A 22,760-nucleotide genomic window follows, 5' to 3' on the forward strand; every position below is an offset into this window, starting at 1 on the left:
CACTTTCTAGTCTGCCTGATAGCTACGCCACTAGTTGTGTATCTTAAGAGTCATTGTAACTTTTGCCAGGGGTTTCTTGAAGTTGCTGATGTGATTATGCTGGTGACGAGGCATTGGCTACCCTAAGAGTGTCATAGTGATTCCTGCTAGTTGCTCACCCAAATACACATTTTTTTGATACTTTGGCCAGTCTGCCTCAAGTGACACCCCACTAGCTGTGTATCTTATGAGAAGCTTCGTTACCTTTGCAAGCGGTTTCTTGAAGTTGGTGATGGGATTATGTTGGTGACGAGGCATTGGCTACCTTAAGAGAGTCATAGTGCTTCCTGCCAGTTGCTCACCCAAATACACATTTTGAGATACTGTGGCCAGTCTGCCTGAAGCGATACGCCACTAGCTGTGTATCTTAAGAGAAACATCGTAACTCTTGCCAGCGGTTTCTTGACTTTGAAGCTGTGATTATACTGGTGACGAGATATTGGCTACCCTAAGAGAGTCACAGTGTTTCGTGCCAGTTGCTCACCCAAATACACATTTTTTAGATACTGTTTCCAGTGTGCCTGAAGCGATACGCCACTAGTTGTGTATCTTAAGAGAAACATCGTTCTTTTGAAAGGGGTTTCTAGAAGTTGCTGATTTGATTATGCTGGTGACGAAGCATCGGCTACCTCAAGAGAGTCATAGAGATTCCTGCCTGTTCTTCACCCAAATACACAATTTTTAGATACTCTTTCCAGTCTGCCTGATAGCTACGCCACTAGTTGTGTATCTTAAGAGTCATTGTGACTTTTGCCAGGGGTTTCTTGAAGTTGCTGATGTGATTATGCTGGTGACGCGGCATTGGCTACCCTATGAGTGTCATAGTGATTCCTCCTAGTTGCTCACCCAAATACACATTGTTTTGATACTTTGGCCAGTCTGCCTCAAGTGACACCCCACTAGCTGTGTATCTTATGAGAAGCTTCGTTACCTTTGCAAGCGGTTTCTTGAAGTTGGTGATGGGATTATGTTGGTGACGAGGCACTGGCTACCTTAAGAGAGTCATAGTGCTTCCTGCCAGTTGCTCACCCAAATACACATTTTGAGATACTGTGGCCAGTCTGCCTGAAGCGATACGCCACTAGTTGTGTATCTTAAGAGAAACATCGTTACTCTTGCCAGCGGTTTCTTGACTTTGAAGCTGTGATTATACTGGTGACGAGATTTTGGCTACCCTAAGAGAGTCACAGTGTTTCGTGCCAGTTGCTCACCCAAATACACATTTTTTAGATACTGTTTCCAGTGTGCCTGAAGCGATACGCCACTAGTTGTGTATCTTAAGAGAAACATCGTTACTTTTGCCAGGGGTTTCTAGAAGTTGCTGATTTGATTCTGCTGGTGACGAGGCATTGGCTACCTCTAGACAGTCATAAGGGTTCCTGCCAGTTCTTCACCCAAATACACATTTTTTAGATACTCTTTCCAGTCTGCCTGATCGCTACGCCACTAGTTGTGTATCTTAAGAGTCACTGTAATTTTTGCCAGGGGTTTCTTGAAGTTGCTGATGTGATTATGCTGGTAACGAGGCATTGGCTACCCTATGAGTGTCATAGTGATTCCTGCTAGTTGCTCACCCAAATACACATTTTTTTGATACTTTGGCCAGTCTGCCTCAAGTGCCACCCCACTAGCTGTGTATCTTATGAGAAGCTTCGTTACCTTTGCAAGCTGTTTCTTGAAGTTGGTGATGGGATTATGTTGGTGACGAGGCATTGGCTACCTTAAGAGAGTCATAGTGCTTCCTGCCAGTTGCTCACCCAAATACACATTTTGAGATACTGTGGCCAGTCTGCCTGAAGCGATACGCCACTAGTTGTGTATCTTAAGAGAAACATCGTTACTCTTGCCAGCGGTTTCTTGACTTTGAAGCTGTGATTGTACTGGTGACGAGATATTGGCTACCCTAAGAGAGTAACAGTGTTTCGTGCCAGTTGCTCACCCAAATACACATTTTTTAGATACTGTTTCCAGTGTGCCTGAAGCGATACGCCACTAGTTGTGTATCTTAAGAGAAACATCGTTACTTTTGCCAGGGGTTTCTAGAAGTTGCTGTTTTGATTCTGCTGGTGACGAGGCATTGGCTACCTCAAGAGAGTCATAGAGATTCCTGCCAGTTCTTCACCCAAATACACATTTTTAGATACTCTTTCCAGTCTGCCTGATAGCTACGCCACTAGTTGTGTATCTTAAGAGTCATTGTCACTTTTGCCAGGGGTTTCTTGAAGTTGCTGATGTGATTATGCTGGTGACGACGCATTGGCTACCCTATGAGTGTCATAGTGATTCCTGCTAGTTGTTCACCCAAATACACATTTGTTTGATACTTTGGCCAGTCTGCCTCAAGAGACACCCCACTAGCTGTGTATCTTATGAGAAGCTTCGTTACCATTGCAAGCGGTTTCTTGAAGTTGGTGATGGGATTATGTTGGTGACGAGGCATTGGCTACTTTAAGAGAGTCATAGTGCTTCCTGCCAGTTGCTCACCCAAATACACATTTTGAGATACTGTGGCCAGTCTGCCTGAAGCGATACGCCACTAGTTGTGTATCTTAAGAGAAACATCGTTACTCTTGCCAGCGGTTTCTTGACTTTGAAGATGTGATTATACTGGTGACGAGATATTGGTTACCCTAAGAGAGTCACAGTGTTTCGTGCCAGTTGCTCACCCAAATACACATTTTTTAGATACTGTTTCCAGTGTGCCTGAAGCGATACGCCACTAGTTGTGTATCTTAAGAGAAACAACGTTGCTTTGCCAGGGGTTTCTAGAAGTTGCTGATTTGATTCTGCTGATGACGAGGCATTGGCTACCTCTAGAGAGTCATAAGGGTTCCTGCCAGTTCTTCACCCAAATACACATTTTTTAGATACTCTTTCCAGTCTGCCTGATAGCTACGCCACTAGTTGTGTATCTTAAGAGTCATTGTAACTTTTGCCAGGGGTTTCTTGAAGTTGCTGATGTGATTATGCTGGTGACGAGGCATTGGATACCCTATGAGTGTCATAGTGATTCCTGCTAGTTGCTCACCCAAATACACATTTTTTTGATACTTTGGCCAGTCTGCCTCAAGTGACACCCCACTAGCTGTGTATCTTATGAGAAGCTTCGTTACCTTTGCAAGCGGTTTCTTGAAGTTGGTGATGGGATTATGATGGTGACGAGGCATTGGCTACCTTAAGAGAGTCATAGTGCTTCCTGCCAGTTGCTCACCCAAATACACATTTTTTAGATACTGTTTCCAGTGTGCCTGAAGCGATACGCCACTAGTTGTGTATCTTAAGAGAAACATCGTTACTTTTGAAAGCGGTTTCTAGAAGTTGCTGATTTGATTCTGCTGGTGACGAAGCATTGGCTACCTCAAGAGAGTCATAGAGATTCCTGCCAGTTCTTCAACCAAATACACATTTTTTAGATACTCTTTCCAGTCTGCCTGATAGCTATGCCACTAGTTGTGTATCTTAAGAGTCATTGTAACTGTTGCCAGGGGTTTCTTGAAGTTGCTGATGTGATTATGCTGGTGACGAGGCATTGGCTACCCTATGAGTGTCATAGTGATTCCTGCTAGTTGCTCACCCAAATACACATTTTTTTGATACTTTGGCCAGTCTGCCTCAAGTGAACCCCCCCCCCCCCCCCTAGCTGTGTATCTTATGAGAAGCTTCGTTACATTTGCAAGCGGTTTCTTGAAGTTGGTGATGGGATTATGTTGGTGACGAGGCATTGGCTATCTTAAGTGAGTCATAGTGCTTCCTGCCAGTTGCTCACCCAAATACACATTTTGAGATACTGTGGCCAGTCTGCCTGAAGCGATACGCAACTAGTTGTGTATCTTAAGAGAAACATCGTTACTCTTGCCAGCGGTTTCTTGACTTTGAAGATGTGATTATACTGGTGACGAGATATTGGTTACCCTAAGAGAGTCACAGTGTTTCGTGCCAGTTGCTCACCCAAATACAATTTTTTTAGATACTGTTTCCAGTGTGCCTGAAGCGATACGCCACTAGTTGTGTATCTTAAGAGAAACATCGTTACTTTTGCCAGGGGTTTCTAGAAGTTGCTGATTTTATTCTGCTGGTGACGAGGCTTTGGCTACCTCAAGAGAGTCATAGAGATTCCTGCCAGTTCTTCACCCAAATACACATTTTTTAGATACTCTTTCCTGTCTGCCTGATAGCTACGCCACTAGTTGTGTATCTTAAGAGTCATTGTAACTTTTGCCAGGGGTTTCTTGAAGTTGCTGATGTGATTATGCTGGTGACGAGGCATTGGCTACCCTATGAGTGTCATAGGGATTCCTGCTAGTTGCTCACGCAAATACACTTTTTTTTGATACTTTGGCCAGTCTGCCTCAAGTGACACCCCACTAGCTGTGTATCTTATGAGAAACTTCGTTACCTTTGCAAGCGGTTTCTTGAAGTTGGTGATGGGATTGTGTTGGTGACGAGGCATTGGCTACCATAAGAGAGTCATAGTGCTTCCTGCCAGTTGCTCACCCAAATACACATTTTGAGATACTGTGGCCAGTCTACCTGAAGCGATACGCCACTAGTTGTGTATCTTAAGAGAAACATCGTTACTCTTGCCAGCGGTTTCTTGACTTTGAAGCTGTGATTATACTGGTGACGAGATATTGGCTACCCTAAGAGAGTCACAGTGTTTCGTGCCAGTTGCTCACCCAAATACACATTTTTTAGATACTGTTTCCAGTGTGCCTGAAGCGATACGCCACTAGTTGTGTATCTTAAGAGAAACATCGTTACTTTTGAAAGGGGTTTCTAGAAGTTGCTGATTTGATTCTGTTGGTGACGAAGCATTGGCTACCTCAAGAGAGTCATAGAGATTCCTGCCAGTTCTTCACCCAATTACACATTTTTTAGATACTCTTTCCAGTCTGCCTGATAGCTACGCCACTAGTTGTGTATCTTAAGAGTCATTGTAACTTTTGCCAGGGGTTTCTTGAAGTTGCTGATGTGATTATGCTGGTGACGAGGCATTGGATACCCTATGAGTGTCATAGTGATTCCTGCTAGTTGCTCACCCAAATACACATTTTTTTGATACTTTGGCCAGTCTGCCTCAAGTGACACCCCACTAGCTGTGTATCTTATGAGAAGCTTCGTTACCTTTGCAAGCGGTTTCTTGAAGTTGGTGATGGGATTATGATGGTGACGAGGCATTGGCTACCTTAAGAGAGTCATAGTGCTTCCTGCCAGTTGCTCACCCAAATACACATTTTTTAGATACTGTTTCCAGTGTGCCTGAAGCGATACGCCACTAGTTGTGTATCTTAAGAGAAACATCGTTACTTTTGAAAGCGGTTTCTAGAAGTTGCTGATTTGATTCTGCTGGTGACGAAGCATTGGCTACCTCAAGAGAGTCATAGAGATTCCTGCCAGTTCTTCAACCAAATACACATTTTTTAGATACTCTTTCCAGTCTGCCTGATAGCTATGCCACTAGTTGTGTATCTTAAGAGTCATTGTAACTGTTGCCAGGGGTTTCTTGAAGTTGCTGATGTGATTATGCTGGTGACGAGGCATTGGCTACCCTATGAGTGTCATAGTGATTCCTGCTAGTTGCTCACCCAAATACACATTTTTTTGATACTTTGGCCAGTCTGCCTCAAGTGAACCCCCCCCCCCCCTAGCTGTGTATCTTATGAGAAGCTTCGTTACATTTGCAAGCGGTTTCTTGAAGTTGGTGATGGGATTATGTTGGTGACGAGGCATTGGCTATCTTAAGTGAGTCATAGTGCTTCCTGCCAGTTGCTCACCCAAATACACATTTTGAGATACTGTGGCCAGTCTGCCTGAAGCGATACGCAACTAGTTGTGTATCTTAAGAGAAACATCGTTACTCTAGCCAGCGGTTTCTTGACTTTGAAGATGTGATTATACTGGTGACGAGATATTGGTTACCCTAAGAGAGTCACAGTGTTTCGTGCCAGTTGCTCACCCAAATACAATTTTTTTAGATACTGTTTCCAGTGTGCCTGAAGCGATACGCCACTAGTTGTGTATCTTAAGAGAAACATCGTTACTTTTGCCAGGGGTTTCTAGAAGTTGCTGATTTTATTCTGCTGGTGACGAGGCTTTGGCTACCTCAAGAGAGTCATAGAGATTCCTGCCAGTTCTTCACCCAAATACACATTTTTTAGATACTCTTTCCTGTCTGCCTGATAGCTACGCCACTAGTTGTGTATCTTAAGAGTCATTGTAACTTTTGCCAGGGGTTTCTTGAAGTTGCTGATGTGATTATGCTGGTGACGAGGCATTGGCTACCCTATGAGTGTCATAGGGATTCCTGCTAGTTGCTCACGCAAATACACTTTTTTTTGATACTTTGGCCAGTCTGCCTCAAGTGACACCCCACTAGCTGTGTATCTTATGAGAAACTTCGTTACCTTTGCAAGCGGTTTCTTGAAGTTGGTGATGGGATTGTGTTGGTGACGAGGCATTGGCTACCATAAGAGAGTCATAGTGCTTCCTGCCAGTTGCTCACCCAAATACACATTTTGAGATACTGTGGCCAGTCTACCTGAAGCGATACGCCACTAGTTGTGTATCTTAAGAGAAACATCGTTACTCTTGCCAGCGGTTTCTTGACTTTGAAGCTGTGATTATACTGGTGACGAGATATTGGCTACCCTAAGAGAGTCACAGTGTTTCGTGCCAGTTGCTCACCCAAATACACATTTTTTAGATACTGTTTCCAGTGTGCCTGAAGCGATACGCCACTAGTTGTGTATCTTAAGAGAAACATCGTTACTTTTGAAAGGGGTTTCTAGAAGTTGCTGATTTGATTCTGTTGGTGACGAAGCATTGGCTACCTCAAGAGAGTCATAGAGATTCCTGCCAGTTCTTCACCCAATTACACATTTTTTAGATACTCTTTCCAGTCTGCCTGATAGCTACGCCACTAGTTGTGTATCTTAAGAGTCATTGTAAATTTTGCCAGGGGTTTCTTGAAGTTGCTGATGTGATTATGCTGGTGACGAGGCATTGGCTACCCTATGAGAGTCATAGTGATTCCTGCTAGTTGCTCACCCAAATACACATTTTTTTGAAACTTTGGCCAGTCTGCCTCAAGTGACACCCCACTAGCTGTGTATCTTATGAGAAGCTTCGTTACCTTTGCAAGCGGTTTCTTGAAGTTGGTGATGGGATTATGTTGGTGACGAGGCATTGGCTACCTTAAGAGAGTCATAGTGCTTCCTGCCAGTTGCTCACCCAAATACACATTTTGAGATACTGTGGCCAGTCTGCCTGAAGCGATACGCCACTAGTTGTGTATCTTAAGAGAAACATCGTTACGCTTTCCAGCGGTTTCTTGACTTTAAAGATGTGATTATACTGGTGACGCGATATTGGTTACCCTAAGAGAGTCACAGTGTTTCGTGCCAGTTGCTCACCCAAATACACATTTTTTAGATACTGTTTCCAGTGTGCCTGAAGCGATACGCCACTAGTTGTGTATCTTAAGAGAAACATCGTTACATTTGCCAGGGGTTTCTAGAAGTTGCTGATTTGATTCTGCTGGTGACGAGGCATTGGCTACCTCTAGAGAGTCATAAGGGTTCCTGCCAGTTCTTCACCCAAATACACATTTTTTAGATACTCTTTCCAGTCTGCCTGATAGCTACGCCACTAGTTGTGTATCTTAAGAGTCATTGTAACTTTTGCCAGGGGTTTCTTGAAGTTGCTGATGTGATTATGCTGGTAACGAGGCATTGGCTACCCTATGAGTGTCATAGTGATTCCTGCTAGTTGCTCACCCAAATACACATTTTGAGATACTGTGGCGTCTGCCTGAAGCGATACGCCACTAGTTGTGTATCTTAAGAGAAACATCGTTACTCTTGCCAGCGGTTTCTTGACTTTGAAGCTGTGATTATACTGGTGACGAGATATTGGCTACCCTAAGAGAGTCACAGTGTTTCGTGCCAGTTGCTCATCCAAATACACATTTTTTAGATACTGTTTCCAGTGTGCCTGAAGCGATTCGCCACTAGTTGTGTATCTTAAGAGAAACATCGTTACTTTTGCCAGGGGTTTCTAGAAGTTGCTGATTTGATTCTGCTGGTGACGAGGCATTGCCTACCTCAAGAGAGTCATAGAGATTCCTGCCAGTTCTTCACCCAAATACACATTTTTTAGATACTCTTTCCAGTCTGCCTGATAGCTACGCCACTAGTTGTGTATCTTAAGAGTCATTGTAACTTTTGCCAGGGGTTTCTTGAAGTTGCTGATGTGATTATGCTGGTAACGAGGCATTGGCTACCCTATGAGTGTCATAGTGATTCCTGCTAGTTGCTCACCCAAATACACATTTTGAGATACTGTGGCGTCTGCCTGAAGCGATACGCCACTAGTTGTGTATCTTAAGAGAAACATCGTTACTCTTGCCAGCGGTTTCTTGACTTTGAAGCTGTGATTATACTGGTGACGAGATATTGGCTACCCTAAGAGAGTCACAGTGTTTCGTGCCAGTTGCTCACACAAATACACATTTTTTAGATACTGTTTCCAGTGTGCCTGAAGCGATACGCCACTAGTTGTGTATCTTAAGAGAAACATCGTTACTTTTGCCAGGGGTTTCTAGAAGTTGCTGATTTGATTCTGCTGGTGACGAGGCATTGGCTACCTCAAGAGAGTCATAGAGATTCCTGCCAGTTCTTCACCCAAATACACATTTTTTAGATACTCTTTCCAGTCTGCCTGATAGCTACGCCACTAGTTGTGTATCTTAAGAGTCATTGTATCTTTTGCCAGGTGTTTCTTGAAGTTGCTGATGTGATTATGCTGGTGACGAGGCATTGGCTACCCTATGAGTGTCATAGTGATTCCTGCTAGTTGCTCACCCAAATACACATTTTTTTGATACTTTGGCCAGTCTGCCTCAAGTGACACCCCACTAGCTGTGTATCTTATGAGAAGCTTCGTTACCTTTGCAAGCGGTTTCTTGAAGTTGGTGATGGGATTATTTTGGTGACGAGGCATTGGCTACCTTAAGAGAGTCATAGTGCTTCCTGCCAGTTGCTCACCCAAATACACATTTTGAGATACTGTGGCCAGTCTGCCTGAAGCGATACGCCACTAGTTGTGTATCTTAAGAGAAACATCGTTACTCTTGCCAGCGGTTTCTTGACTTTGAAGCTGTGATTATACTGGTGACGAGATATTGGCTACCCTAACAGAGTCACAGTGTTTCGTGCCAGTTGCTCACCCAAATACACATTTTTTAGATACTGTTTCCAGTGTGCCTGAAGCGATACGCCACTAGTTGTGTATCTTAAGAGAAACATCGTTACTTTTGAAAGGGGTTTCTAGAAGTTGCTGATTTGATTCTGCTGGTGACGAGGCATTGAATACCTCAAGAGAGTCATAGAGATTCCTGCCAGTTCTTCACCCAAATACACATTTTTTAGATACTCTTTCCAGTCTGCCTGATAGCTACGCCACTAGTTGTGTATCTTAAGAGTCATTGTAACTTTTGCCAGGGGTTTCTTGAAGTTGCTGATGTGATTATGCTGGTGACGAGGCATTGGCTACCCTATGAGTGTCATAGTGATTCCTGCTAGTTGCTCACGCAAATGCACATTTTTTTGATACTTTGGCCGGTCTGCCTCAAGTGACACCCCACTAGCTGTGTATCTTATGAGAAGCTTCGTTACCTTTGCAAGCGGTTTCTTGAAGTTGGTGATGGGATTATGTTCGTGACGAGGCATTGACTACCTTAAGAGAGTCATAGTGCTTCCTGCCAGTTGCTCACCCAAATACACATTTTGAGATACTGTGGCCAGTCTGCCTGAAGCGATACGCCACTAGTTGTGTATCTTAAGAGAAACATCGTTACTCTTGCCAGCGGTTTCTTGACTTTGAAGATGTGATTATACTGGTGACGAGATATTGGTTACCCTAAGAGAGTCACAGTGTTTCGTGCCAGTTGCTCACCCAAATACACATTTTTTAGATACTGTTTCCAGTGTGCCTGAAGCGATACGCCACTAGTTGTGTATCTTAAGAGAAACAACGTTGCTTTGCCAGGGGTTTCTAGAAGTTGCTGATTTGATTCTGCTGATGACGAGGCATTGGCTACCTCTAGAGAGTCATAAGGGTTCCTGCCAGTTCTTCACCCAAATACACATTTTTTAGATACTCTTTCCAGTCTGCCTGATAGCTACGCCACTAGTTGTGTATCTTAAGAGTCATTGTAACTTTTGCCAGGGGTTTCTTGAAGTTGCTGATGTGATTATGCTGGTGACGAGGCATTGGATACCCTATGAGTGTCATAGTGATTCCTGCTAGTTGCTCACCCAAATACACATTTTTTTGATACTTTGGCCAGTCTGCCTCAAGTGACACCCCACTAGCTGTGTATCTTATGAGAAGCTTCGTTACCTTTGCAAGCGGTTTCTTGAAGTTGGTGATGGGATTATGATGGTGACGAGGCATTGGCTACCTTAAGAGAGTCATAGTGCTTCCTGCCAGTTGCTCACCCAAATACACATTTTTTAGATACTGTTTCCAGTGTGCCTGAAGCGATACGCCACTAGTTGTGTATCTTAAGAGAAACATCGTTACTTTTGAAAGCGGTTTCTAGAAGTTGCTGATTTGATTCTGCTGGTGACGAAGCATTGGCTACCTCAAGAGAGTCATAGAGATTCCTGCCAGTTCTTCAACCAAATACACATTTTTTAGATACTCTTTCCAGTCTGCCTGATAGCTATGCCACTAGTTGTGTATCTTAAGAGTCATTGTAACTGTTGCCAGGGGTTTCTTGAAGTTGCTGATGTGATTATGCTGGTGACGAGGCATTGGCTACCCTATGAGTGTCATAGTGATTCCTGCTAGTTGCTCACCCAAATACACATTTTTTTGATACTTTGGCCAGTCTGCCTCAAGTGAACCCCCCCCCCCCCTAGCTGTGTATCTTATGAGAAGCTTCGTTACATTTGCAAGCGGTTTCTTGAAGTTGGTGATGGGATTATGTTGGTGACGAGGCATTGGCTATCTTAAGTGAGTCATAGTGCTTCCTGCCAGTTGCTCACCCAAATACACATTTTGAGATACTGTGGCCAGTCTGCCTGAAGCGATACGCAACTAGTTGTGTATCTTAAGAGAAACATCGTTACTCTTGCCAGCGGTTTCTTGACTTTGAAGATGTGATTATACTGGTGACGAGATATTGGTTACCCTAAGAGAGTCACAGTGTTTCGTGCCAGTTGCTCACCCAAATACAATTTTTTTAGATACTGTTTCCAGTGTGCCTGAAGCGATACGCCACTAGTTGTGTATCTTAAGAGAAACATCGTTACTTTTGCCAGGGGTTTCTAGAAGTTGCTGATTTTATTCTGCTGGTGACGAGGCTTTGGCTACCTCAAGAGAGTCATAGAGATTCCTGCCAGTTCTTCACCCAAATACACATTTTTTAGATACTCTTTCCTGTCTGCCTGATAGCTACGCCACTAGTTGTGTATCTTAAGAGTCATTGTAACTTTTGCCAGGGGTTTCTTGAAGTTGCTGATGTGATTATGCTGGTGACGAGGCATTGGCTACCCTATGAGTGTCATAGGGATTCCTGCTAGTTGCTCACGCAAATACACTTTTTTTTGATACTTTGGCCAGTCTGCCTCAAGTGACACCCCACTAGCTGTGTATCTTATGAGAAACTTCGTTACCTTTGCAAGCGGTTTCTTGAAGTTGGTGATGGGATTGTGTTGGTGACGAGGCATTGGCTACCATAAGAGAGTCATAGTGCTTCCTGCCAGTTGCTCACCCAAATACACATTTTGAGATACTGTGGCCAGTCTACCTGAAGCGATACGCCACTAGTTGTGTATCTTAAGAGAAACATCGTTACTCTTGCCAGCGGTTTCTTGACTTTGAAGCTGTGATTATACTGGTGACGAGATATTGGCTACCCTAAGAGAGTCACAGTGTTTCGTGCCAGTTGCTCACCCAAATACACATTTTTTAGATACTGTTTCCAGTGTGCCTGAAGCGATACGCCACTAGTTGTGTATCTTAAGAGAAACATCGTTACTTTTGAAAGGGGTTTCTAGAAGTTGCTGATTTGATTCTGTTGGTGACGAAGCATTGGCTACCTCAAGAGAGTCATAGAGATTCCTGCCAGTTCTTCACCCAATTACACATTTTTTAGATACTCTTTCCAGTCTGCCTGATAGCTACGCCACTAGTTGTGTATCTTAAGAGTCATTGTAAATTTTGCCAGGGGTTTCTTGAAGTTGCTGATGTGATTATGCTGGTGACGAGGCATTGGCTACCCTATGAGAGTCATAGTGATTCCTGCTAGTTGCTCACCCAAATACACATTTTTTTGAAACTTTGGCCAGTCTGCCTCAAGTGACACCCCACTAGCTGTGTATCTTATGAGAAGCTTCGTTACCTTTGCAAGCGGTTTCTTGAAGTTGGTGATGGGATTATGTTGGTGACGAGGCATTGGCTACCTTAAGAGAGTCATAGTGCTTCCTGCCAGTTGCTCACCCAAATACACATTTTGAGATACTGTGGCCAGTCTGCCTGAAGCGATACGCCACTAGTTGTGTATCTTAAGAGAAACATCGTTACGCTTTCCAGCGGTTTCTTGACTTTAAAGATGTGATTATACTGGTGACGCGATATTGGTTACCCTAAGAGAGTCACAGTGTTTCGTGCCAGTTGCTCACCCAAATACACATTTTTTAGATACTGTTTCCAGTGTGCCTGAAGCGATACGCCACTAGTTGTGTATCTTAAGAGAAACATCGTTACATTTGCCAGGGGTTTCTAGAAGTTGCTGATTTGATTCTGCTGGTGACGAGGCATTGGCTACCTCTAGAGAGTCATAAGGGTTCCTGCCAGTTCTTCACCCAAATACACATTTTTTAGATACTCTTTCCAGTCTGCCTGATAGCTACGCCACTAGTTGTGTATCTTAAGAGTCATTGTAACTTTTGCCAGGGGTTTCTTGAAGTTGCTGATGTGATTATGCTGGTAACGAGGCATTGGCTACCCTATGAGTGTCATAGTGATTCCTGCTAGTTGCTCACCCAAATACACATTTTGAGATACTGTGGCGTCTGCCTGAAGCGATACGCCACTAGTTGTGTATCTTAAGAGAAACATCGTTACTCTTGCCAGCGGTTTCTTGACTTTGAAGCTGTGATTATACTGGTGACGAGATATTGGCTACCCTAAGAGAGTCACAGTGTTTCGTGCCAGTTGCTCATCCAAATACACATTTTTTAGATACTGTTTCCAGTGTGCCTGAAGCGATTCGCCACTAGTTGTGTATCTTAAGAGAAACATCGTTACTTTTGCCAGGGGTTTCTAGAAGTTGCTGATTTGATTCTGCTGGTGACGAGGCATTGCCTACCTCAAGAGAGTCATAGAGATTCCTGCCAGTTCTTCACCCAAATACACATTTTTTAGATACTCTTTCCAGTCTGCCTGATAGCTACGCCACTAGTTGTGTATCTTAAGAGTCATTGTAACTTTTGCCAGGGGTTTCTTGAAGTTGCTGATGTGATTATGCTGGTAACGAGGCATTGGCTACCCTATGAGTGTCATAGTGATTCCTGCTAGTTGCTCACCCAAATACACATTTTGAGATACTGTGGCGTCTGCCTGAAGCGATACGCCACTAGTTGTGTATCTTAAGAGAAACATCGTTACTCTTGCCAGCGGTTTCTTGACTTTGAAGCTGTGATTATACTGGTGACGAGATATTGGCTACCCTAAGAGAGTCACAGTGTTTCGTGCCAGTTGCTCACACAAATACACATTTTTTAGATACTGTTTCCAGTGTGCCTGAAGCGATACGCCACTAGTTGTGTATCTTAAGAGAAACATCGTTACTTTTGCCAGGGGTTTCTAGAAGTTGCTGATTTGATTCTGCTGGTGACGAGGCATTGGCTACCTCAAGAGAGTCATAGAGATTCCTGCCAGTTCTTCACCCAAATACACATTTTTTAGATACTCTTTCCAGTCTGCCTGATAGCTACGCCACTAGTTGTGTATCTTAAGAGTCATTGTATCTTTTGCCAGGTGTTTCTTGAAGTTGCTGATGTGATTATGCTGGTGACGAGGCATTGGCTACCCTATGAGTGTCATAGTGATTCCTGCTAGTTGCTCACCCAAATACACATTTTTTTGATACTTTGGCCAGTCTGCCTCAAGTGACACCCCACTAGCTGTGTATCTTATGAGAAGCTTCGTTACCTTTGCAAGCGGTTTCTTGAAGTTGGTGATGGGATTATTTTGGTGACGAGGCATTGGCTACCTTAAGAGAGTCATAGTGCTTCCTGCCAGTTGCTCACCCAAATACACATTTTGAGATACTGTGGCCAGTCTGCCTGAAGCGATACGCCACTAGTTGTGTATCTTAAGAGAAACATCGTTACTCTTGCCAGCGGTTTCTTGACTTTGAAGCTGTGATTATACTGGTGACGAGATATTGGCTACCCTAACAGAGTCACAGTGTTTCGTGCCAGTTGCTCACCCAAATACACATTTTTTAGATACTGTTTCCAGTGTGCCTGAAGCGATACGCCACTAGTTGTGTATCTTAAGAGAAACATCGTTACTTTTGAAAGGGGTTTCTAGAAGTTGCTGATTTGATTCTGCTGGTGACGAGGCATTGAATACCTCAAGAGAGTCATAGAGATTCCTGCCAGTTCTTCACCCAAATACACATTTTTTAGATACTCTTTCCAGTCTGCCTGATAGCTACGCCACTAGTTGTGTATCTTAAGAGTCATTGTAACTTTTGCCAGGGGTTTCTTGAAGTTGCTGATGTGATTATGCTGGTGACGAGGCATTGGCTACCCTATGAGTGTCATAGTGATTCCTGCTAGTTGCTCACGCAAATGCACATTTTTTTGATACTTTGGCCGGTCTGCCTCAAGTGACACCCCACTAGCTGTGTATCTTATGAGAAGCTTCGTTACCTTTGCAAGCGGTTTCTTGAAGTTGGTGATGGGATTATGTTCGTGACGAGGCATTGACTACCTTAAGAGAGTCATAGTGCTTCCTGCCAGTTGCTCACCCAAATACACATTTTGAGATACTGTGGCCAGTCTGCCTGAAGCGATACGCCACTAGTTGTGTATCTTAAGAGAAACATCGTTACTCTTGCCAGCGGTTTCTTGACTTTGAAGCTGTGATTATACTGGTGACGAGATATTGGCTACCCTAAGAGAGTCACAGTGTTTCGTACCAGTTGCTCACCCAAATACACATTTTTTAGATACTGTTTCCAGTGTGCCTGAAGCGATACGCCACTAGTTGTGTATCTCAAGAGAAACATCGTTACTTTTGCCAGGGGTTTCTAGAAGTTGCTGATTTGATTCTGCTGGTGACGAAGCATTGCCTACCTCAAGAGAGTCATAGAGATTCCTGCCAGTTCTTCACACAAATACAAATTTTTTAGATACTCTTTCCAGTCTGCCTGATAGCTACGCCACTAGTTGTGTGTCTTAAGAGTCATTGTAACTATTGCCAGGGGTTTCTTGAAGTTGCTGATGTGATTATGCTGGTGACGAGGCATTGGCTACCCTATGAGTGTCATAGAGATTCCTGCTAGTTGCTCAACCAAATACACATTTTCTTGATACTTTGGCCAGTCTGCCTCAAGTGACACCCCAGTAGCTGTGTATCGTATGAGAAGCTTCGTTACATTTGCAAGCGGTTTCTTGAAGTTGGTGATGGGATTATGTTGGTGACGAGGCATTGGCTACCTTAAGAGAGTCATAGTGCTTCCTGCCAGTTGCTCACCCAAATACACATTTTGAGATACTGTGGCCAGTCTGCCTGAAGCGATACGCAACTAGTTGTGTATCTTAAGAGAAACATCGTTACTCTTGCCAGCGGTTTCTTGACTTTGAAGATGTGATTATACTGGTGACGAGATATTGGTTACCCTAAGAGAGTCACAGTGTTTCGTGCCAGTTGCTCACCCAAATACAAATTTTTTAGATACTGTTTCCAGTGTGCCTGAAGCGATACGCCACTAGTTGTGTATCTTAAGAGAAACATCGTTACTTTTGCCAGGGGTTTCTAGAAGTTGCTGATTTAATTCTGCTGGTGACGAGGCATTGGCTACCTCAAGAGAGTCATAAAGATTCATGCCAGTTCTTCACCCAAATACACATTTTTTAGATACTCTTTCCAGTCTGCCTGATAGCTACGCCACTAGTTGTGTGTCTTAAGATTCATTGTAACTTTTGCCAGGGGTTTCTTGAAGTTGCTGATGTGATTATGCTGGTGACGAGGCATTGGCTACCCTATGTGTGTCATAGTGATTCCTGCTAGTTGCTCACCCAAATACACATTTTTTTGAAACTTTGGCCAGTCTGCCTCAAGTGACACCCCACTAGCTGTGTATCTTATGAGAAGCTTCGTTACCTTTGCAAGCGGTTTCTTGAAGTTGGTGATGGGATTATGTTGGTGACGAGGCACTGGCTACCTAAAGAGAGTCATAGTGCTTCCTGCCAGTTGCTCACCCAAATAGACATTTTGAGATACTGTGGCAAGTCTGCCTGAAGCGATACGCCACTAGTTGTGTATCTTAAGAGAAACATCGTTACTCTTGCCAGCGGTTTCTTGACTTTGAAGATGTGATTATACTGGTGGCGAGATATTAGTTACCCTAAGAGAGTCACAGTGTTTCGTGCCAGTTGCTCACCCTAATACACATTTTTTAGATACTGTTTCCAGTGTGTCTGAAGCGATACGCCGCTAGTTGTGTATCTTAAGAGAAACATCGTTACTCTTGCAAGCGGTTTCTTGACTTTGAAGATGTGATTATACTGGTGACGAGATATTGGCTACCCTAAGAGAGTCACAGTGTTTCCTGCGAGTTGCGCATCCAAATACACATTTTTAGATACTCTTTCCAGTCTGCCTGATAGCTACGCCACTAGTTGTGTATCTTAAGAGTCATTGTAACTTTTGCCAGGGGTTCTTGAAGTTGCTGATGTGATTATGCTGGTGACGAGGCATTGGCTACCCTATGAGTGTCATAGTGATTCCTGCTAGTTGCTCACCCAAATACACATTTTTTTGATACTTTGGCCAGTCTGCCTCAAGTGACACCCCACTAGCTGTGTATCTTATGAGAAGCTTCGTTACCTTTGCAAGCGGTTTCTTGAAGTTGGTGATGTTATTATGTTGGTGACAAGGCATTGGCTACCTTAAGAGAGTCATAGTGCTTTCTGCCAGTTGCTCACCCAAATACACATTTTGAGATACTGTGGCCAGTGTGCCTGAAGCGATACGCCACTAGTTGTGTATCTTAAGAGAAACATCGTTACTTTTGCCAGGGGTTTCTAGAAGTTGCTGATTTGATTCTGCTGGTGACGAGGCATTGGCTACCTCTATAGAGTCATAAGTGTTCCTGCCAGTTCTTCACCCAAATACACATTTTTTAGATACTCTTTCCAGTCTGCCTGATAGCTACGCCACTAGTTGTGTATCTTAAGAGTCATTGTAACTTTTGCCAGGTGTTTCTTGAAGTTGCTGATGTGATTATGCTGGTGACGAGGCATTGGCTACCCTATGAGTGTCATAGTGATTCCTGCTAGTTGCTCACCCAAATACACATTTTTTTGATACTTTGGCCAGTCTGCCTCAAGTGACACCCCACTAGCTGTGTATCTTATGAGAAGTTTCGTTACCTTTGCAAGCGGTTTCTTGAAGTTGGTGATGTGATTATATTGGTGACGAGATATTGGTTACCCTAAGAGAGTCACAGTGTTTCGTGCCAGTTGCTCACACAAATACACATTTTTTAGATACTGTTTCCAGTATGCCTGAAGCGATACGCCACTAGTTGTGTATCTTAAGAGAAACATCGTTACTCTTGCCAGCGGTTTCTTGACTTTGAAGATGTGATTATACTGGTGACGAGATATTGGTTACCCTTAGAGAGTCACAGTGTTTCGTGCCAGTTGCTCACACAAATACACATATTTTAGATACTGTTTCCAGTGTGCCTGAAGCGATACGCCACTAGTTGTGTATCTTAAGAGAAACATCGTTATTTTTGAAAGGGGTTTCGAGAAGTTGCTGATATGTTTCTGCTGGTGACGAAGCATTGGCTACCTCAAGAGAGTCATAGAGATTCCTGCCAGTTCTTCACCCAAATACACATTTTTTAGATACTCTTTCCAGTCTGCCTGATAGCTACGCCACTAGTTGTGTATCTTAAGAGTCATTGTAACTTTTGCCAGGGGTTCCTTCAAGTTGCTGATGTGATTATGCTGGTGACGAGGCATTGGCTACCCTATGAGTGTCATAGTGATTCCTGCTAGTTGCTCACCCAAATACACATTTTTTTGATACTTTGGCCAGTCTGCCTCAAGTGACAGCCCACTAGCTGTGTATCTTATGAGAAGCTTTGTTACCTTTGCAAGCGGTTTCCTGAAGTTGGTGATGGGATTATGTTGGTGACGAGGCATTGGCTACCTTAAGAGAGTCATAGTGCTTCCTGCCAGTTGCTCACCCAAATACACATTTTGAGATACTGTGGCCAGTCTGCCTGAAGCGATACGCCACTACTTGTGTATCTTAAGAGAAACATCGTTACTCTTGCCATCGGTTTCTTGACTTTGAAGCTGTGATTATACTGGTGACGAGATATTGGCTACCCTAAGAGAGTCACAGTGTTTCGTGCCAGTTGCTCACCCAAATACACATTTTTTAGATACTGTTTCCAGTGTGCCTGAAGCGATACGCCACTAGTTGTGTATCTTAAGAGAAACATCGTCACTTTTGAAAGGGGTTTCTAGAAGTTGCTGATATGATTCAGCTGGTGACGAAGCATTGGCTACCTCAAGAGAGTCATAGAGATTCCTGCCAGTTCTTCACCCAAATACACATTTTTTAGATACTCTTTCCAGTCTGCCTGATAGCTACGCCACTAGTTGTGTTTCTTAAGAGTCATTGTAACTTTTGCCAGGGGTTTCTTGAAGTTGCTGATGTGACTATGCTGGTGACGAGGCAATGGCTACCCTATGAGTGTCATAGTGATTCCTGCTAGTTGCTCACCCAAATACACATTTTTTGAAACTTTGGCCAGTCTGCCTCAACTGACACCCCACTAGCTGTGTATCTTATGAGAAGCTTCGTTACCTTTGCAAGCGGTTTCTTGAAGTTGGTGATGGGATTATGTTGGTGACGAGGCATTGGCTACCTTAAGAGAGTCATAGTGCTTCCTGCCAGTTGCTCACCCAAATACACATTTTGAGATACTGTGGCGTCTGCCTGAAGCGATACGCCACTAGTTGTGTATCTTAAGAGAAACATCGTTACTCTTGCCAGCGGCTTCTTGACTTTGAAGATGTGATTATACTGGTGACGAGATATTGGTTACCCTTAGAGAGTCACAGTGTTTCGTGCCAGTTGCTCACACAAATACACATATTTTAGATACTGTTTCCAGTGTGCCTGAAGCGATACGCCACTAGTTGTGTATCTTAAGAGAAACATCGTTATTTTTGAAAGGGGTTTCGAGAAGTTGCTGATATGTTTCTGCTGGTGACGAAGCATTGGCTACCTCAAGAGAGTCATAGAGATTCCTGCCAGTTCTTCACCCAAATACACATTTTTTAGATACTCTTTCCAGTCTGCCTGATAGCTACGCCACTAGTTGTGTATCTTAAGAGTCATTGTAACTTTTGCCAGGGGTTCCTTCAAGTTGCTGATGTGATTATGCTGGTGACGAGGCATTGGCTACCCTATGAGTGTCATAGTGATTCCTGCTAGTTGCTCACCCAAATACACATTTTTTTGATACTTTGGCCAGTCTGCCTCAAGTGACACCCCACTAGCTGTGTATCTTATGAGAAGCTTTGTTACCTTTGCAAGCGGTTTCCTGAAGTTGGTGATGGGATTATGTTGGTGACGAGGCATTGGCTACCTTAAGAGAGTCATAGTGCTTCCTGCCAGTTGCTCACCCAAATACACATTTTGAGATACTGTGGCCAGTCTTCCTGAAGCGATACGCCACTACTTGTGTATCTTAAGAGAAACATCGTTACTCTTGCCATCGGTTTCTTGACTTTGAAGCTGTGATTATACTGGTGACGAGATATTGGCTACCCTAAGAGAGTCACAGTGTTTCGTGCCAGTTGCTCACCCAAATACACATTTTTTAGATACTGTTTCCAGTGTGCCTGAAGCGATACGCGACTAGTTGTGTATCTTAAGAGAAACATCGTCACTTTTGAAAGGGGTTTCTAGAAGTTGCTGATATGATTCAGCTGGTGACGAAGCATTGGCTACCTCAAGAGAGTCATAGAGATTCCTGCCAGTTCTTCACCCAAATACACATTTTTTAGATACTCTTTCCAGTCTGCCTGATAGCTACGCCACTAGTTGTGTTTCTTAAGAGTCATTGTAACTTTTGCCAGGGGTTTCTTGAAGTTGCTGATGTGACTATGCTGGTGACGAGGCAATGGCTACCCTATGAGTGTCATAGTGATTCCTGCTAGTTGCTCACCCAAATACACATTTTTTTGAAACTTTGGCCAGTCTGCCTCATGTGACACCCCACTAGCTGTGTATCTTATGAGAAGCTTCGTTACCTTTGCAAGCGGTTTCTTGAAGTTGGTGATGGGATTATGTTGGTGACGAGGCATTGGCTACCTTAAGAGAGTCATAGTGCTTCCTGCCAGTTGCTCACCCAAATACACATTTTGAGATACTGTGGCGTCTGCCTGAAGCGATACGCCACTAGTTGTGTATCTTAAGAGAAACATCGTTACTCTTGCCAGCGGTTTCTTGACTTTGAAGATGTGATTATACTGGTGACGAGATATTGGTTACCCTAAGAGAGTCACAGTGTTTCGTGCCAGTTGCTCACCCAAATACACATTTTTTAGATACTGTTTCCAGTGTGCCTGAAGCGATACGCCACTAGTTGTGTATCTTAAGAGAAACATCGTTACTCTTGCCAGCGGTTTCTTGACTTTGAAGATGTGATTATACTGGTGACGAGATATTGGCTACCCTAAGAGAGTCACAGTGTTTCCTGCCAGTTGCTCATCCAAATACACATTTTTTAGATACTCTTTCCAGTCTGCCTGATAGCTACGCCACTAGTTGTGTATCTTAAGAGTCATTGTAACTTTTGCCAGGGGTTTCTTGAAGTTGCTGATGTGATTATGCTGGTGACGAGGCATTGGCTACCCTATGAGTGTCATAGTGATTCCTGCTAGTTGCTCACCCAAATACACATTTTTTTGATACTTTGGCCAGTCTGCCTCAAGTGACACCCCACTAGCTGTGTATCTTATGAGAAGCTTTGTTACCTTTGCAAGCGGTTTCCTGAAGTTGGTGATGGGATTATGTTGGTGACGAGGCATTGGCTACCTTAAGAGAGTCATAGTGCTTCCTGCCAGTTGCTCACCCAAATACACATTTTGAGATACTGTGGCCAGTCTTCCTGAAGCGATACGCCACTACTTGTGTATCTTAAGAGAAACATCGTTACTCTTGCCATCGGTTTCTTGACTTTGAAGCTGTGATTATACTGGTGACGAGATATTGGCTACCCTAAGAGAGTCACAGTGTTTCGTGCCAGTTGCTCACCCAAATACACATTTTTTAGATACTGTTTCCAGTGTGCCTGAAGCGATACGCGACTAGTTGTGTATCTTAAGAGAAACATCGTCACTTTTGAAAGGGGTTTCTAGAAGTTGCTGATATGATTCAGCTGGTGACGAAGCATTGGCTACCTCAAGAGAGTCATAGAGATTCCTGCCAGTTCTTCACCCAAATACACATTTTTTAGATACTCTTTCCAGTCTGCCTGATAGCTACGCCACTAGTTGTGTTTCTTAAGAGTCATTGTAACTTTTGCCAGGGGTTTCTTGAAGTTGCTGATGTGACTATGCTGGTGACGAGGCAATGGCTACCCTATGAGTGTCATAGTGATTCCTGCTAGTTGCTCACCCAAATACACATTTTTTTGAAACTTTGGCCAGTCTGCCTCATGTGACACCCCACTAGCTGTGTATCTTATGAGAAGCTTCGTTACCTTTGCAAGCGGTTTCTTGAAGTTGGTGATGGGATTATGTTGGTGACGAGGCATTGGCTACCTTAAGAGAGTCATAGTGCTTCCTGCCAGTTGCTCACCCAAATACACATTTTGAGATACTGTGGCGTCTGCCTGAAGCGATACGCCACTAGTTGTGTATCTTAAGAGAAACATCGTTACTCTTGCCAGCGGTTTCTTGACTTTGAAGATGTGATTATACTGGTGACGAGATATTGGTTACCCTAAGAGAGTCACAGTGTTTCGTGCCAGTTGCTCACCCAAATACACATTTTTTAGATACTGTTTCCAGTGTGCCTGAAGCGATACGCCACTAGTTGTGTATCTTAAGAGAAACATCGTTACTCTTGCCAGCGGTTTCTTGACTTTGAAGATGTGATTATACTGGTGACGAGATATTGGCTACCCTAAGAGAGTCACAGTGTTTCCTGCCAGTTGCTCATCCAAATACACATTTTTTAGATACTCTTTCCAGTCTGCCTGATAGCTACGCCACTAGTTGTGTATCTTAAGAGTCATTGTAACTTTTGCCAGGGGTTTCTTGAAGTTGCTGATGTGATTATGCTGGTGACGAGGCATTGGCTACCCTAGGAGAGTCATAGTGATTCCTGCTAGTTGCTCACCCAAATACACATTTTTTTGATACTATGGCCAGTCTGCC

Source organism: Schistocerca nitens, chromosome 3 (assembly GCF_023898315.1).
Source record: "Schistocerca nitens isolate TAMUIC-IGC-003100 chromosome 3, iqSchNite1.1, whole genome shotgun sequence".
NCBI lineage: Eukaryota > Metazoa > Arthropoda > Insecta > Orthoptera > Acrididae > Schistocerca > Schistocerca nitens.